This window comes from Medicago truncatula, chromosome 6, assembly GCF_003473485.1.
Source record: "Medicago truncatula cultivar Jemalong A17 chromosome 6, MtrunA17r5.0-ANR, whole genome shotgun sequence".
NCBI lineage: Eukaryota > Viridiplantae > Streptophyta > Magnoliopsida > Fabales > Fabaceae > Medicago > Medicago truncatula.
This window is the reverse complement of record NC_053047.1, coordinates 1,147,748-1,167,674: the sequence shown is the minus strand read 5'-3', so window position 1 is coordinate 1,167,674 and position 19,927 is coordinate 1,147,748. Positions and strand designations below refer to the sequence as shown.

Below are 19,927 nucleotides of genomic sequence, written 5' to 3'. Positions count from 1 at the left end.
ACTATTAGAATTTCTGTCTAAGCTAAAAATATAGAATATCGGTTTAAGCTAAAAATATATTAAAAAAAATGGGAGACATAATAACATGTTAAATTGATAATTTCATAAGTGTATATTTTTTTGTCAATAACTTCATAAATGTATCTAAAACTAAGTGAATAGTGTTATAGACACATTTGATAAATTTAGATAAAGAGAATGTTCTTTTTAAGAACCCGTAAATAGCCTAAGAATCAATTAATTAGAGTGATCAATCTCATCGTCTATTAACAATACATCAACTTAAGTCAAACAAATTTTCGTATGAACCAATCAAATACATGAATTGTTGACATCCGGATGATCCAAATTTAAAAGTTAGAAAGGAACATGCTATTAAGCCCCATGTCTTCATGATGAGAATTGTATCTAAAACATCGCAACAGAAAAGAATTGTATTGAAAAGATACATGTATGCTTATAATTGTATGCATATAATTACATGATAACCATGTTGTCTTTATTTCATAATAATTTTACATAATCACATCTTAATTTGTTGCAATTCATTTATGCAGTGACATTTTATCCTCCATGTGTCTTGTAAAAGCAAACAAAGATTACAACCCTATCAAAGAAATTTAACTGTTAGAGAGAAAAACTGAAATGTGCAATAAATCATAAAACTAACAACATGTTGAAATAAAATTAAAAATTTAAAAGTATTTCATTATTTGTCAGCTTAACTGTTAAAACAGAAACACATATGTGCAATGCACTTCGGAAGTTCAGGTGGGACACATGAGATGTGACAATCTCTGTCTCTATTACATTCGTGAATTACTGTAATGTAAATCATAAAATAGTTAATGTCAATATAAATGATGAAATCTTGTGTATAAATAAAGAAAATTTGATAAGATGAGAAAATGGTGCACGTAGACCTTCGGCTACAATATGAAGTAGGAAAAGATATAACATCGTAATATAAACAAACATAATTGCAGCCATGTTTCTTCTCTTTCGAATGGAACAGATAGAATATTGTTTACTACTTTATAGTTTCTATCATTTATATATTGGGAAATGAAACCTTTTATAAACAATAATTTTATTTTATTTTTGACAAATCCTTTATAAAAAAAAAAGTAATCATTATGTTTCATATAATAATAATGAAAATGTTCACCAATAGATAAATAAGGATTAATAGTGTTTTACCCCTACAATATAGGTCATTTTCGGTTTTGTTCCTTTAAAATAAATTTTTTTGGTTTTCGTCCTTGTAAAAAATATCCCCTTAATTGACTATTCAAAAGCCAATTTTGTGGGAAAAAAATTTCTGAAAATGGTCTATTAGGGGTGTATCTTGAAACAAAAAAAAATTATAAGGATGAAAATAAAAAAATAAAAATTTACAGGGGACAAATCAAAAAATGATATATATTACAAAGGTAAAACCCTATAAATAATGATAATACTAACATTAATAATAACTATTTGATGTCTCTTGAATATCAATGTGTGGTGTTTGTCTTTTTGCTCACTCAATTGATCAGTATCTTTAGTAACGATCTTATTTTAAAATATTGTTTGTCATCGTTGTCATCATCATCCTTGTTGTCGGCCCAATTTTTAGCTTTTTATAGTAGAAACAGAGTGATTGAATACCGTAGATCTGTTTTACCGAGAAGGTCTACGGTTCGAGGACAAAAAGCCTTATAGCAGATATGAGCCAACTCAAAGGAGGGCACCCCCGAATGCATAAGAGAGGGGTTGGAAAAGCACCTCGAGGAGAAGCTTCATTTGGAAGTTCCGCTCATCTTGCTTCATATTTGTTAATTCATTAATGTTTACATGACTTCAGGAAAATAAAGCAGCTACAAAAGCTATGCCTGTCAATCAAGTAGGTGATTTTGGATTAGCTCTAAGGATTTCGGGTCATTTTATCAGGGTCGTTTTTAGAGTTTTACGGGCTTTAGGTATAATATAAAAAAAGGTACTTGCATAATACATCATAATTCTTTTTAGCTCATTGTTGTGGTTTTTTAGCTCTTCATTTCGTTTTTCTATTTTACTTTTCACTACCAAATAAATGTTTTTTAGACAACATCTAAAAATAAATTAAATACTCTATACACCAAAACAAAATAAAATATCGTAGAAGTAGAGAAAAATAGTACATGTGAAGTAGATTGAAATTTTAACGGCCCATTTTCAACTAAAATAGAATTTGCTTTATTATGAAAATTATCCCAATTTCTTGGATAATAAATATCGTCGATATTTTTAATATTAGTGAAGCACATTATCAAGAAAAAAGGGCCCCAAAAAAATATCACCAATTTCTTCGATAATAAATTTTCGAGCATATTATTAAGAACAACCAATTTTTTTTATAGGAGGGTGTATATAGAAATTTTTGTGCTGCATGGGATATATATAGCAAATCTCTCTAAAAGGGTCAAAAACATTAACAGAATTCAGCCCATTCCTATATCACGTTAAAGATTGGGCCTTTTCAGAGAAATTTTCTATACACACCCCCCCAATATCCAAATATTTCTATATACACCCTCCAGCTTAAATTTTTTTTGGGCCCCCTACCGGCAAGGGCTCTAGGCCGTCGCACTCTTGGCCTATGCCCTAGGGCCGGCCCTGCATTTTACTCGTCGCCCCTGTACCCGAAACAGATGTGCTGCGCTACCCAGCACGTAAACTTGTCTCCTCTACTCCTCTTTTGGTTATGCCATTACCAATCGCGGATCGTAAAAGAGAATAATTATTATTTTTTGGGCAAAGAGAATGATGTATTTTTTTTTTAGGTTAATTAAGTTTTTAGTCCCTATAAATATTCACAGTTTTATTTTTAGTCCCTACAAAATAAAATCACCCTTTTTAGTCCCTGTGACATTTTCTTTAAGCATTTTAGGGACTAAAAATGCTGATGGAAAAATTTTATAGGGACTAAAAATGCTTATGAAAAATTTTATAAGGACTAAAAATGTTGATGGAAAATTTTATAAGGACTAAAAAGTGTGATTTTATTTTGTAGGGACTAAAAGCAAAATTCTAAATATTTATAGGGACTAAAAACTTAATTAACCCTTTTTTTTTTTTAAATAAGGCAAAGGAAATAGATATACACTTAACCATCATAGCATAAGACGTGTCATGTTTGAGAATTACAAGATATTTGAAGTTTTTTTTTTTTTTTTTATGGTGGCCGGGGTTTGAAGCTCAGACCTTGCATATACTATACATTGTCCCTACCAACATAGCTAAGCTCACAAGGGCACAAGATATTTAAAGTTAAATAGACATATTTTGTCTCCAAAATATATGAATTTTATTTTGACCATATTCAAGAGAATATTGATAGATAAACCAAAAAGCATGGTGAATATTGATGGGTTGAATCGGCAAGTGGACCAAATCATAACAAGTAATTAAGTTGTAAGTTATCGTCTCCATAGAGGTTGAAAGTAAATACAAGAAGATATTTAAACATGGTTGCAGGGTTTTAATTGTCACATGTTCAATGCGAGATTAGGTTTTGGAAAAGATAATTTTTTGAAACAACGTAATTAAATATGATAAAAGTTGGTTTTTTTTGCTTATAATTTGGGACAAAGAAAATGAGTTTTTTTTTTTCTTATAATTTGGAACGGAGGGAGTATGTCTGAGTCAGACGAAATTAGGATTGTCAATCATGTTGTACTCCATCTAAGACGTGATATAGAAACAAACATATACAAATTAAATCAGACTTTAGATCATAAACTGAATAAAAAACTTTATTGATTGAATCCAACAACTAAGAAAGGGTTCACCATGGAACCCTAGTCAAAGAGGTCATTGAAAAATAATTGGATGTTCAAACTCAAGTCTGAAGAGAACAAGTTGAACCCCGGGTACAAAGCACGAATTGTCGCTAAGGGGCGCCATCAAAATAAAGGCAATGATTTTGAAGAAATATTCTCATCGGTGGTGTAAATGACATCCATTAGATAGATCCTTGGTCTTCAAAACTAGACTTACAGATAGAACAACTTGATGTTAAAACATCATTCTTGCATGAAGACCTAGAAGAAGAAATCTATATGGAGCAACCTGAAGGTTTTGTAGAACCAAGCAATGAATACCATGTGTGTTGCTTGAAGAAAATTTTATATGGCTTAAAGCAAGCTCCAAGATAATGATAAAATAAGAACAATCTCTTCATGACCCAACATAATTTAACAAAGACGTAGACCACTATGAGATTTTGAAGAACTATAAAAATGGAGAATCCATCATACATTTTGGGTTTGGACTTTGGATGCGATACCTTTTTTGAAGTAATGTAGTTTTAATGTGAATTTTATTGTTTGAATAATTAATTTGTAGACATCACTTGTAAATTTCCTGATGTGTCTAATAGATTTAATGAAATATTCTATCAAAACTCAATTTAGATAATTTCAAATACCATTTAAAAACTAAGAACGTAAAATGATTTTTTTTCCTTTTAAGTAGTTTGATGGCTAGAAATTCACTTTCTTAAAATAAATGAGTGGGGTTAACCCTGACCTCTGCATATATAATGCAATGTATATGCCTTCTTTACTCTATATATATAATATGAATATCAAATTAGTTCTTATGATTCTTTCAAATTATGCAAATTTGTTCCTATGTTTAAGAAATTTACACATTGGCTCCTATTTATTTTCGTTCCATATAAATTTTAATTTTTTTACAAATTGGTCAGTATATTTCATATTTTGAAATTGGCCCCTCCAACTTTTGAAATTTTAAATTTGACCCAAAATTTTGGCTGAATTATACATCTACTTCTTAAAGTCATCTCCAGATTTCACATAGGTCCCTTATGTTTTTTTTTAGTTCATCGAAGTGAAGGTTTTTTTTTTTTTGAAAGATCATCGAAGTGAAGTTATTGCTGTGAATTAACGTAATTTGATATTTTCTGCATATCCAAAGTTTGGATAAAACTCCGTATGAAAACTTTGTTTTTATTAAAGAATTTTATGTGAAAGCATTCTAGTAAAAAAAATTGCATAAAATATTATCTTACACAATTTAATTAAAACTGCATCTATTCTACTTAATTACCTTTGTTTTTCTCATGAATATGAGTGGCATTGTAGCCACACAACAATGTATTAGGTTAATGTAATTTGTATGCCTAAAATTCTATCTAATAGACTCATGTATGCTTATAAATGCATAAATGAATATAATTATGTGATAATCATGTTATCTTTATTTAATAATTATTTCATATGATTACATCTTTATTTATTACAATTCATTTGAAATTCTGCATGCAGTGACGTTTTTACTCTCCTCCCTATATCTTGTTATAAGTTTATAGCAAACTATATTACATTTATAAATTGTCAAAGCAGAAACACATATTCGCAACACACTTTGGAATGCCAGGTGTGACACACATGTGATCACATTCTCCGTCTGTCTGGCAGCGAAAAATTTCTTTTTCTATAATGTAAACCATAAAATAATTAGGATCAATAAAAGAGATGAAAGATTGTCGCCCATGACCTTAACTCATTTGATAAGGGATAATGCATAATATGTGCAGGGGTTGGGGTTCGAACCCCAGACACCCCATTTATTCATCATCTTTAAGGTGAATTTCTCTAGTCACTAGACTACTTGACAAAAAAAAAAAAGATGAAAGATTGTGTATAAAATAAAGAATAAAATTTGAGAGGATAAAAAAATGTACCTAAAACTTCTTGGGCTGCAACCTGAAGCAGAAAAAGACATATGATCATAACATAAGCAAACTTGAGAATTGTAGTCATGTTTCTTCTCCTTTAGATGTAACAAAAAGAAAATTGTTTGATTATTTTCTAGTTTTTAGCACTTATATATTGGCAAATACCTTTTTACAAGATAATCAGTAGACACCATAAATAATAATAAAATAATTAAATGTCTCTTGATTGTATCCATGTGTCGCGTTTGTCTTTTTTGGAAATCAATTTATTGCATTTCTTATAAAGATTTTACTATAGAATATTGTTTATCTTCACTATTTTTTTTTGAGTCTTACTAACCGGTGCCCTCGGGGCACTGGTTAAGCATACAAAAAAAGAAAATTCTTACCATAAAAAAAAGTTTTGTTGACTTATTTATAAATTAATTAAACAATTTTCAATGCAATAATTAACATATAATTTCCCTTTTTATTATCCTTAACCGGTGCCCCCGGAGCACTGGTTAGCATTTCTCTTTTTTTTTTACCCACTTTATTTTCCCTCTTTTTGGCTTTTCATGATAGAAACATTCTAAATTTCGAAAGAGAATAATTTCTTTTGGCAAAGGGAATGTTGTTTTATTTAATGGAAAAGAATATATATATTTCTATACATGAATAGTTCAAGTCAAAGAAACAATATGTGTTCAAAATACATGAATTAAGATACAATAAATCTTAGGCTAAACTAAATTTCTATACCTTTAAGTTATACATATTAGAAATTTTGGTTCCATAAGTTTGTTGTTGTTTGGTCATCGAGGGGAGCTTTGGGGACCACCCACATCGAGGTTAGAGCAACCACATAAGTAAGAGAGACGCCACACTCTTACCCAAAACCTTAAGGTAATGGGTTTATGAGTCCTCTTACTTATAAGGTGTTCAACCTTTACTATTTTACCCGATGTGGGATATATAACTCACAGTTGCAAACCAACAATTGGGTGACACAGTCAGAAGCGTAGGCGGCTAGCGAGCGCTAAACCTAGATTAAAAAGAAACAAGTTTGCAAGCGACAAATTTGTGAAAATAGTGTTTCGGAATACACCAAAAATTGAGAAAACTCTCTAAAATAATATTGAATGAATAAAAATTGTATCTTAGACTACAACTATTAAGCTTAAATAAGGAAATAACAAAACCCTAATGGGCCAAAAACAACAAACTAAGATAAAAATAGAAAATTACTAAAATTTAGCTAAAATAAAAATAGTATGGAAACCCTCCTACATCATTGTGTCATTTTGGTTGGTTTAAGTTTCGAATGTTTTAGTTCTTTTTTACTCATTTTTTTTTACTAGGGCAAGTGATGGGATAAAACCGCAAGTGCACGGTCTTACCGAAGTAGTAAAAATAGAGTATCGTTTCGACAGGGAGTTATGAATTCAATTAACTTTAGATAATGATTAGGCTAAAGTTTTATAAGGTAGAATGTTTTGGGTTTTTAATTGAAAGTAAATAATAAAAGAAAAGATAAAAGCCTTGGGATCGTTGGTTTCATCTAAATAACAAGTCCTTCTCAAACCAAAACTATAAGCTTATAATGTTATGTTAGACCTAATTTCTCAAGATAGTTTCTCTTATGTTCCTCTAGCAACCAAGCCTATTTCGCTGACTTGATTACTATTAGATTTTGGTTCCTCTAACAGCCAAGCCTATTTCGCTGACTTGATTGTTATTAGTTCCCTTGAAGATCGAAACTATATGTCTCAAAGATTGCAAAGCCTATTTCGCTGACTTTACAATCCTTGTCTAAATTCACTTGTTCGAATATCAAAGCTCCACTTTCGTTTTATGAATTGATATTTGGAATAATGGATAAACAATTATCAAACCCTCCACTTTCGTTTCCACAATTTGATAATGGTTGATCCATGTTAAAGCGGTGAATTTAGATAAGAAATTAGGGTTACATAAGATTAAGGCTTAGAGCTTGGCTTGATTAGGATTATCTCATTTAGACTCATCCAACAATCCCAAGACAAGAGAAGTCTACTCACTAATGTTCATCGTAGACAAGGGGAAGAAGAGAGAAAGCATAAAAGTAAATAACAATAAAGTAAAATGAACTTTTATTAGAAAGACAATTGTCACATATTGCATTCCAAGAAAAGATGAATATTTGTGATGGCTAGCTACTCTATTTATAGTTTACATTCGACTTAAAATCTAAGCAATCACTAGAATGTTCCACAAGTAAACTAAAACAGAGTAGCTTAAAATCTAAGCAAAAGCAGCAAAAGTAGTTCTGGAGTGTGGCACGGCCGTGCCAAGCCTAGCACGGGCCGTGCCAAGCTTCTGACTTTGGGGGAGATATATTTTGTCTCCAAATCTTCGTATTTTCGTACCGAATCAACTCCAAATCCCTTTCTTTTGCTCCAAGACTCAATCCATCAAATACTCGTTCCTAAAATATAACAATATGCAATTGTAGTAAAATAGTTCAAGAAAGGAAATAATATTAATATAAAATAAACTTAAATCTAAATAAAACTAAACTAAATAGTTTATTAAAATAGATAATAAATGACTCATCAAACTCCCCCACACTTGAATCTTTGCTTGTCCTCAAGCAAAAGGCATAAACATGGTAGCACAAACAATTTTATCAAATGACAATTCGATTAAAGCACATGTCTCCTCAAGGGCTTAAATCCCAAATGTACACTAATCACAAACTCAAGCATTTCTTGTAATTTTTATTCAACCCAACGATCAAGTTTTAAGTGAGTGTGTGTGTGAAGTCCAACCCTTTTCTTGCTCCTGTATAAGATAGGCATTATGAGGAAACATGGTCTAATCCTAGCACTAAACCAACCAAGAAAGATTCCTTTTATAATTCATATAAGAAAGATGGGAGTATTTGAGAATTTTTGTTCTTTGCCATTTGCACATTTAAGTTCTTTATTTAAGGAACAACATCTTCACATAGGAAGTCGGAGGGCCTACCCCCTTCCCCAATCTAGATTCAATGGTGCCCCTTAAAACATCATCTTCACGTAGGAAGTCGGAGGGCCTACCCCCTTCCCCAATCTAGATTCAATGATGCTTTTTTAAAGTTTTTCTCAAGATAACGATCATCTTCACGTAGGAAGTCGGAGGGCCTACCTCCTTCCCCAATCTAGATTCAATGATGAGATCTTGGAATTAATTTGGCTTTTTGGCTTTTTATGAACTCCTTTATACTAACTTATACTACTGGCACTTTGAGAATCTTTAAAGGTTAATGCACCACTAAGATTAAAACGCGTTTCCTTAAAATACCTATTCATACATTTACTCAAGGGAAGCAACTTTGTGTTTTTCTCATTGGAGAATTTTATTCACTTTAAAACAAGATGTGAGTATATCAAGAAGACTTAAAACACAAGAGTTTGCTTTCATGTACAATAATCAACCAAATAAGAGGAGACAATGAAAATTTTGTGTCATGATATTTTCAATAAAAATTAGCTACTTAACCATGCCTTTTACAATAAAACTATACAAAAGAATAAAGTTCAAGGGAGTTTGGAAACACTACGACTAAAGACACTTTATTAGGCTCCCCCCACACTTAGGAGAAACATTGTCTTCAATGATTTAAAAGAAGAAGAAGAGAAAGAAGAAGATGGTGAAGAAAGAAGAGAAGTAGAGAAGAGTAGAGGAAGAGGAGAGCTCACAATTTTATTGAAGTCCATAAGGTAGACCTTGGAGGTGAAGGTGTTGCATCATGTATCGGAACATTTGATTGTTTTATTCATTTATTTGAGTGCCCCTTAGGACATCGTTTCTTAGCCCGATCATTTCAACACCTTGTCTTTGTTGCTCGGTGCATGTTCTTTGAACTTCGGTTTGCATCCATGCCCACCGTTCATCATTATAGTTTCCACCGGCTACTTGTTAATTGTGCAAGTTTGCACCTACCTCCTCTTCATCACCACCATCATCACCATCATTGTGTACCTGTGGGTTAGTGCCAACATAAAAGTTTTCTACCACCTTCGGATTAGTAATATCTGAATTAGGTAGAATAATCAAGAAATTAGCATTATTGACTCGCCACTCATATTGGGAATTGTGAGAAGGGCCATGGATTCTAAAAAAAAGAAAACATGGTAGTGAGGGTTTCTAAATATAGATAGTAGTTTCCCTCAATCCTATTTATCCCTTTATTTACCTCAAATTTTCTAACAAATGAAAGTGATGATTCCACCTACCACTATATTATCTTTATATCCAGTTTCTTTCTAGCAATTGAAACAAGATAATAAATCAAATAATAGCAAATGTTAACATGGTGGTTATAAAGTATAGCCTATAAACAACTCAATAGTCCTCATCATTTCTATCTTTTTTCTAACCCATATGGTGCAAGCAATAACCGTGTGAAGGTACCTAAGCACAGGGTTGTGAATTTATTCAACAGCCTAATCACATGTTCATCTATTTCTAGTCTATCTTGAGCATTAACATCAGGGTACCTGCAAGGAGAGATAGTTCTAGAGATTAGAGAATTATACCTATTTCTTTGCTCGGAATCCTTGAATTGGATCCCATGATTGCGGTCTGTTGATTGCTTCTTGCTTGCACCTCTTCCGGAGGCTTCAATATCCTCACCTTTCGTTTTTGATGCCATTGACCTTAGCTTGGTTTGGGTGTGGGTGGAGGTTAGGTTTGGACAAGGTTTATGTGGGAAGGGGTGGTTTAGTGATGGGGTTTGGTTTTAGTGAGGTTTATGAGTTGAATGGTGGAGATTAGTGAAGAATTTTTTTGGAATGGTGAATGGGGATAGATATGGAGGTTTGAAGATTGATGTTATTTGATATGGATACGGGAAGAAAAAAATAAAAAATAAAAAAATATATTTTTTTTTTGCTGATGGGTTGGCACGGCCGTGCCACCACAGGCACGGGCCGTGCTAACTTTCTGGAAAAAGAGGGAAGAATTTTTTTTTTTTTTTTTTGGGTGGGTTTCTGGTCAATGGCTTCAAATCTTTTTCACTTTTTCGCATCATATTTGGACAAATACCTACAAAATAAAAGCAATAAAACTCATGGGTTGCCTCCCACGAAGCGCTCTTTTAGAGTCATTAGCTTGACGATTAGAAGGTTTCTCTACCCAATACAAAATCTTTCCCAAAGGGATAGTGGCATCAACCTGAGATTCTCTCCCAAATCACACATAGCTTTTTCAATGGTTTCACTCTCAATCACACAAGGGGTGGAAAAACTCTCAATCACTATGAAGTTAGGCTTAGCAAGCCTTTGTGGGACATGGATTTTGAGTTTATAAAGTGGTGAAACTATTGGCTTATCACTCTCTCCTATGACTTTCTCACCTTGTTGCTTTTCACTCTCTATCTCACCCTCAATTGTCTTAGTTTTCATAATGGTGTCCTCTAACTGCTTACCGTCCCTAAGTTGAATAGCATTTATAAGGCCTTTGGGGTTGGCTTCAGTTTGACTTGGAAAGACTTCGGGGGTTTGAGAGGAAGTAGCTACTTTTTGGGCTACTTGAGAGATTTGAGTTTCTAGCATTCTAGTGTGAGTAGCAATGGAGTCCACTTTAGATGTAAGTGATGACAGTCAGTCATTCACTATTTTTAGAGTTTTTTTTTCATGATATGTTGAGTTCACAAGCAAGTCTAAACAGCAAAGAAAGCAAGAAAAATAGAAGATTTTGAAGAAAGCAAAATCGTGTCACGATTGTTAAAAACGTGTCACGATTTGGAGCATAGGATGAGGTTCATTCGACATTGGTTAAAATGCGTCACGATGGCTATTTCGTGACACGATTTTAGGAACCCTAATTTGAAAGTATTTATTTTTTGGTAGTGTGAATTAAACAAAAGGAAAATAGACCACATGAAGTAGTATGGGGGCGCTGGAATCAAAAGAAGATTGGGCTTTAAACCAAGCATTGATGTGCTAAATGGATCAATGAGAAGGATTAAGGAGTTGACCCGTAAATAACATGCTTGTGTAGAAAGAAGGTAACTAGGTTACATGACCTATATAAAGAAAGCTAGCATGCATCACGTGAGGAGACCAGGAATCACGATTCACGTTTTGGCACACAGGAGCCGATTCATGATTGGGAAAGAAAAGAGAGGCACGCATCACGAGACGGCTAGGAGGCACATAGTTATAGAAAAACAACATCAACAGTAGCACGAGGAAGAGAAATTGAGGAGTAAAGCCGGCAACGACGGAACTCTATCGGTTTATTGTTTTTACTATGTTGTTTATTCCTTTTACTATGTCTAGCTAATTTTCTTAGAGAGTAGGTCTGAGATGATTCTGTGTAACCCTAATGTTGCTGTGAAACTCTATTCATTGTGAATGACAATCTAGTTTTTATTCAATTCAATTGTTCTTAATGCTTTTTATATTCTGATCAAATATAAACATGATTTAGTGAGAAGGAATAACTACTGACCATAGCTTTCTACTTAGACATAATTGAATTGTTCTAATAATCATGGTTAGTCTAGGAATGGATAATCCTTTATTAGTGATATTAGGTTAACGTTCTTAAAACCTTCAAAGATTATTAGACCACCTAAGGAATTAGGGGCTGTAGTTTGAGAAGAGGGTCTTAACTCAAGGGATTGATTAGGACTATTTTGTTAACTATCGTGAAACTAGAAAATCATTCATAAGAATAGGTCCAGTATACCAATTAGGAGAACATAAATGATTCGAAAGACATGCTCTCATCTCTCTTGTTCTTTTCCAAAACTATCTTTATATTCTGTTTATTTAATTTTATGCAAACCAAAACTACTGCCTCAGGCACTAAAAGAAATTTACACATCCTAGATATTAACGTTATTGCTAAATTGAGATTAACACAGTCCTCATGGGAACGATATTTTTACTACTTCGATAGTATTTAGTACACTTGCTAAAATATCTATCAGTAAGCTTGACAAAAGAGTCATTCAAAGATCCAGTTTGATTTTTAAGTTCTTGAAATTGCTTGGATTGCTCCATAGCATGTTTTTCTAGTAAAATTTCCAAGCTGGATTTCTGAGGGACTCTTTCGTTGTTTGCATAAACGGGTGGTGTTGTTTGTTGTCCAAAGGTATAAAATTTTTGCTCGGGACTTTTAGCAACACTACCTAGATGGCATTCAACATCAATATGGTCAAGTATTCCACAAAATTCACAAGGTGGTGAAACAAGAGCAGGTGTGACGACACTTACAGATAATTTATCAAATTTTTGAAGAAGTGTGTCCACCTTAGCAAATAGATGATCAAGGGTAGAAACCTGGCACATACCTTCCTCTTTTTTAGAGGGTGGAGGAGTACCTTCAGTGATAACTCTCTCACTTGTCCACTGATAGTGGTTGTATGCCATGTTCTCGATCAAATCATAGGCTCCTGTGTAAGTTTTATTCATCAAAGCTCCACCTGCAGCTGCATCAACATTCATTTTTGTGGAAAACAAAAGACCATTATAAAAAGTGTGGATAATAAGCCAATTCTCAAAACCATGATGGGGGAAAAGCCTAAGCATTTCTTTGAAACGCTCCCACGCATTGTAAAGAGATTCACCATCTTTTTGAGTGAATTGTGTGATTTGACTCCTTAATTGAGCAGTTTTACTATGGGGAAAGAATTGGGAAAGGAATGCCTTCCTCATTTGGTCCCATGAAATTATAGAACCAATTTTCAATGAATTAAACCAAGCACTAGCTCTATCCCTCAAAGAGAAAGGAAAGAGGTGCAGCCTTACGGCCTCTTGGTTTGCCTTCAAAGTTCCACTGAGTCTTAAAAAAATTGAAACATGAAAATTCGGATCCTCAGTGGGTGATCCGAAAAATTGATTTTGCTGCACCAGGTAAATAAGTGCAGGCTTTATTTCAAATTTAATATCCTCAACCGTTGGGTACACAATAGCATCGTACGGCTCATTTGAAGATGTGATTGCATACTCTTTGAGAGCACGTTTCTCAGCCATATCGTTATTACTGTGTATTTCTTTGAGCCATCCCTGAAATCAAAGCGGTTAAAGATAGAAAATAAAAAATAAAAAAAATAAAAATAAAATAAAATAAAATAAGGAGAAATGGAGGGAGAGAGATTTTATATATAAATATATATATATTTTTATTTTATTTTTATTTTTATTTTTTTTTATAGAGAGAGAGAGAGAGAGAGAGAGAGAGAGAGAGATAAGTATATAAAATATTTTATAAATATATATATATATATATATATATATATATATATATATATATATATATCTAAAATAAAAAAATAAAAAGATAAGAAAAGGAAATAAAATATATTATAAATATATATATATAAAAAAATAAAAAGGTAAGAAATGGAAATAAAATATTATATATATATATATATATATATATATATATATATATATATTTAGACTAACCACTATTAAAAAGTTAATCAAATTACAATAACTCCCCGGCAGCGGCGCCAAAAACTTGATAGGATAAAACCGCAAGTGCACGGTCTTATCGAAGTTGTAAAAATAGAGTATCGTTCCGACAGGGAGTTATGAATTCAATTAACTTTAGATAATGATTAGACTAAAGTTTTATAAGGTAGAATGTTTTGGGTTTTTAATTGAAAGTAAATAATAAAAGAAAAGATAAAAGCATTGGGATCGTTGGTTTCATCTAAATAACAAGTCCTTCTCAAACCAAAACTATAAGCTTATAATGTTATGTTAGACCTAATTTCTCAAGATAGTTTCTCTTATGTTCCTCTAGCAACCAAGCCTATTTCGCTGACTTGATTACTATTAGATTTTGGTTCCTCTAACAACCAAGCCTATTTCGCTGACTTGATTGTTATTAGTTCCCTTGAAGATCGAAACTATATGTCTCAAAGATTGCAAAGCCTATTTCGCTGACTTTACAATCCTTGTCTAAATTCACTTGTTCGAATATCAAAGCTCCACTTTCGTTTTATGAATTGATATTTGGAATAATGGATAAACAATTATCAAACCCTCCACTTTCGTTTCCACAATTTGATAATGGTTGATCCATGTTAAAGCGGTGAATTTAGATAAGAAATTAGGGTTACATAAGATTAAGGCTTAGAGCTTGGCTTGATTAGGATTATCTCATTTAGACTCATCCAACAATCCCAAGACAAGAGAAGTCTACTCACTAATATTCATCGTAGACAAGGGGAAGAAGAGAGAAAGCATAAAAGTAAATAACAATAAAGTAAAATGAACTTTTATTAGAAAGACAATTGTCACATATTGCATTCCAAGAAAAGATGAATATTTGTGATGGATAGCTACTCTATTTATAGTTTACATTCGACTTAAAATCTAAGCAATCACTAGAATGTTCCACAAGTAAACTAAAACAGAGTAGCTTAAAATCTAAGCAAAAGCAGCAAAAGTAGTTCTGGAGTGTGGCACGGCCGTGCCAAGCCTAGCACGGGCCGTGCCAAGCTTCTGACTTTGGGGGAGATATATTTTGTCTCCAAATCTTCGTATTTTCGTACCGAATCAACTCCAAATCCCTTTCTTTTGCTCCAAGACTCAATCCATCAAATATTCGTTCCTAAAATATAACAATATGCAATTGTAGTAAAATAGTTCAAGAAAGGAAATAATATTAATATAAAATAAACTTAAATCTAAATAAAACTAAACTAAATAGCATATTAAAATAGATAATAAATGTCTCATCAGCAAGACCAAAAGACATAAAAAAGAATAGTGTCCAAATAAGTAGGTACCCTGCTCTAATCTATTGCCAATTTCTCATATATATTATTAAAAAAGGGAAACATTACATAAAAACTAGGGGCCATAAAACCTGACCCAGACAATCCAAGTGTATCCACCCTAACGGGTAATACATAAAAAAGATCAACAAAGTGGATCCTGCCTGCCCTAATCAATCATAACAAATGAACACCATTAACGATAGACGTTTGTGAGTACTAAGCGGGTCTATAATTTTGGAGAATGAATCGATCGTTAACACGAAGTCGAATCACGTATCATCAACGTCACGCAACAACGGCAGCAAGCATTAATGACTCTTTTGAGTTCACAAAGTCCCATGTCAATCAAGGATGACTAGAATACGACCACAAATAGATTCTTGAGAGTGGGGAGTGGATTCGACCGCCAACACGGTAATTAGCGAATCCACACGCAACAACGGTTTAATACTATGATCACTAGCAACTTAACAACCTTTTCTGACCCAACCACAATACCACAACCACTTCCAAACCCACCAGAACCACTCCATGCGGTGGTGAAAAAGGTCTTAAACTGAGGCGAAATAGAGGATAACAAACATACCCTTTCGGGTTTCAGCCAAACCAACACAGATCATCACGGTGATGAATAACCCCCAACACAGATCATGTGTGTGTTCTTCCGGGATGGAGAATTACAAGATAGTTCAAGTTAAATAAACAATATATATGTCTTCAAAATACACAAGTTAAGATACCATAAATCTTAACCGACATTATAACCCAATTAAATAAGAGGCTGAGAGTTTCAAAAAGATCAAAATAAAAGTCATTCTTTATGGATTTAATAAATGTCCAAGAAAAGAGTTTTACAATATCGTTGATTGTTCCTCCATTAATTTCTTGCTGAAAAAAAAAAAACAAATAATTTATCAATCTCTAGACCAAATGCAAGATAATCAAATGAATTTGATGCATTCACGCATTTGTCTACCACTTGATACCAAATTGAGAAATTTCTTTGTATGTACCATGATATTTTTTATAAAACACCACAAACCGAGCAACCCAACTACTTTCGTCCAAATCTTCCCAAAAAACAAACAATATAAAACAAGATGTTGTGCGCTCCCATTAAATACACATTCGTTTACACAAAAATATTCCAATTGATTAAAACCTAGTTTGAGTAGATTACCCCTTGTTTCTAATCAATCAATGTGAAGCCTCTACTCTAGTAAAGAGATTGATTGATACACCAATCTGTTCCATGAAACATTGCTTATCGGAGGATTATCAATGTTGATGGTATGCTTCTTTGACAGAGTATCCTTCATCAGGATTTTGAATCCAAATCCAAGCAATTTTTAACATTTTAATGCAAAGAGATGTTAGCCAAAAAATCTATACATTCTCCCATTAATTTCTCCTTCCAAAGGAAAATATTTTTATGCATCCTCCAGTCCATGTCGCCTAAACCTCCACTCACATTCAACATATCTTCCACAAACACCTGGTCTGAATAGCGCTATGGTTGAATCTTTGAGGACGAGCAAGCTATGATGGAAAGAACAAGCTTTTACTGGACACTTGTATTATATCATATGTAAATAAGTAGAAATATTTGTAGTGCTTAGTATTTAATTGAACTAGAAATAATTGTACATTAGTGTTATTTCATAATATATTTTTTACTTATTTTATAGCATTTGAATGAAATAATTTTTATATTTTCCAATATCGGCTGAAGGAAAAACTCAAGGTTTTAGTTTTCTATAATGGATGGGGGCATACTTGTATTCTTATATATTGAAATTGTAATAAGATCTTCGGAAATGTTTATCAAATGGTTATCAAATTGAGACATTGTATTGTTTCTAGTCTGGAAGATTTGAATTATTGATAGATTCGCTTTCAATAAAAGTTGCAGCTTATAAGAAAAAAAGAATCTTATAGCTATTGCTCTGTCCCAATAATTAAAAAGGACTTATAATAAGCCATATGGCATTCATTAAAAGAAAATAATTACATTTTTCTCAATAATCAAGTGAATTTCCTATGGTTTTTCCTGCAAGAAGCTATAAGTACCTCAGGATTTTTCTAAGGCGTTTGCTGCGGAATTACCTGCGGTATGATCACAGGAAGCGCATACACGAGCATGTAAACTCATGCAATTCTTCCCAAAGATTTCCTCGGGATATTTTTCAATTTTCCTGAGGAAATTTCCGCAGGAAACAATTATCCACGAAGGATATACCTGGGAATCAAATCCTTGGTAAAATCCGCAGGAAACGGATTTTTTGCGGAATTTTCACACAAATCCGCAGGTAATTCCGTAGGGAAGTCGAGAATTTTAGTACTGTGAGAGAGCTTTAAATAGTACTTTTACTACAAAGCGCTATCTAAGATAGGTTTTACATAGCACTTTTAGAAAATAAGTGTTATTAAACTGCCTCGTTATTTTTTAAAATCTGTACAAATATTCACTGGTATATTTTTATATTAAAATCTAAATATATTTTACAACGAAAATAAATATTTTTTAGAAGTAATAACCGAGACTTATATTTCCAATCAGACTTTAATATATCATAAAAAATGTTAAGTTATATTTAGTATAAAAGTTACAAATGTATAACCGGCCACTAAGAATATACAAATCATTGCTTATTGAAGTTACATATTAGTTAATTTTTTCCCTTCAAATTTTGCACTATTATTTTAAAGGAAGTATGTTTGTTTTGTTGGAGCAAAGGTTTATTTAAATCAATATGTAACAACAAATCATCCTCAATTTCTAAGGTAACAACAGATAATCCTCAAATTTCTAATACAAAATGACATTAGTCTCTACTCAACAACAGATCTGATATATATGCTCAAGTATTTATGCGCAACATGTATATCTTGAACTCTTAAGAACATAATTCGATTTACATTTGCTAAAGTAATATCTATAAAAGAAAAAATTATTTTCTAAAGTACTACCCGCACTAATTCACAATTTCCTCTCAACTATTTATGCAGCTATTATCGACTTGTCGTAATAGACCCACCAACAGGACACACAAAAACTTCATCCTTTGAGAGTGTGTTGTTGAAACGTGGCATGTATTTATGCTAATCTGTTGAGCAATCAATAGTGTTATAATATTCGTCAGTCTATTGAAAAAGAAGCTTACCTAAGTCATATTATCTTTTAAAAACATGCGCAAGATTCATCTCTATGAGCAGCTTGTCTATATCCTTTAGCTTCATATTCCTACACGATCAATCAAGCTTTTAGTTAGTCCTTCTACCGGGACTCAAATAATACCAATTGAGGATGACAACATTCAGTTTAATTTTTTAGGAATTAAAATTCATTATATTTATAGGAACAAAAAATTTATTTAACCCATAATTATATATATGTAGTTGAAAATAAGTGTTCTAGCAAGATATTGGACAAGATGTCTTGACATGCTAGTACGACATCGTATCGTGTCTTGTTTAATTTTCTTTGAAGATTTATTTTAACCATGAGATCTCTGAATGATGATATGATTCACGTAGTGTGTTTTCTAGAATCAACAAAGAGAGGTTTAAGATTTGTCGTGTTTCCTAAGAATGATGTCAAAACATCTAAGGAAACTGTATATATGCTTCCAGAATATTGTGTTCAAGAGCATATTAGATCAGTTATGTGTTTATCCCAAGTTGTTCATGTTATTCTCAAATTGTATAAAGGATGACCCTAAACCTAAGAAGAGACCACTGAAACCGCAATACTGAAAGTGTCAATTAGGGTTTTGGTTTGCCCATGGTTGTTTGTGATGTGCCACTCTTGTTGTATCACCTTCATGGTAGAGTTGGACTGATAGTTGAGTTGTAATTGTGAATCACTCGTAAGCTTTTAAGCAAAGGTGGATTCTGTTTCTTGGAGTGTGTCTTCGTTTTGATTTTTATTTTGTTGAAATCACTAGTGAGTGATTGAGAGGAGGTGGGGGGGGGGGGGGGTGTCTCATATTTAGGTGTGTTTTAGATAGAAATATCACGGGTAGTGATTAGGTGCGAAAGCTGTAAACCGGAGGTAGTTTATGTAGGACTTCAAACTAATATTTTATAGTCGATTTCCTTCATAGCTTGAATGCCCCCAGATGTAGGTGACGTTGCACCTAACTAATTAGCAAATAACTTGTGCCATTTAATTTCTGCAATTTACTTTAACTTGTTATTTGTTAATTGTGTTGCTAAGTTGTTAATTACATTGTGCTCGACATTCCGTATGTTTTGACATCATGTTCGACATATTTTACTACCTGCCAGAATTTCAATTATCTTTGTTTTTATCATGAATATAAGTGGCATTGTAGCCACACAAAAATGTATTAGGTTAATGTAATTTGTATGCCTAGAATTGTATCTAGTAGACTCATGTATTTTTTTATTTTTTTGAGACTCATGTATGCTTATAAATGCATGAATGAATA

General features: G+C 32.6%; 2 long non-coding RNA genes and 1 other non-coding gene across 3 annotated transcripts; 1 reads left to right on the top strand and 2 right to left on the bottom strand.

Annotated features, from left to right (window-relative positions):
* Positions 1 to 296: 296 nt before the first annotated feature.
* On the bottom strand, positions 297 to 971 carry LOC25495159 (uncharacterized). Its single transcript, XR_003012965.2, has 3 exons — positions 924 to 971; positions 727 to 822; positions 297 to 607 (listed from the first exon to the last, which is right to left on the bottom strand). It is a non-coding gene; the product is annotated as an uncharacterized lncRNA (long non-coding RNA).
* Positions 972 to 5,219: 4,248 nt separating this feature from the next.
* LOC112422555 (uncharacterized) lies at positions 5,220 to 5,868 on the bottom strand. The gene is made up of 2 exons (XR_003012964.2): positions 5,732 to 5,868; positions 5,220 to 5,481 (listed from the first exon to the last, which is right to left on the bottom strand). It is a non-coding gene; the product is annotated as an uncharacterized lncRNA (long non-coding RNA).
* A 7,372-nt stretch (positions 5,869 to 13,240) lies between these two features.
* On the top strand, positions 13,241 to 13,347 carry LOC120576275 (small nucleolar RNA R71). The gene has a single exon (XR_005642353.1). It is a non-coding gene; the product is annotated as a small nucleolar RNA R71 (small nucleolar RNA).
* The last annotated feature ends 6,580 nt before the right edge of the window (positions 13,348 to 19,927 follow it).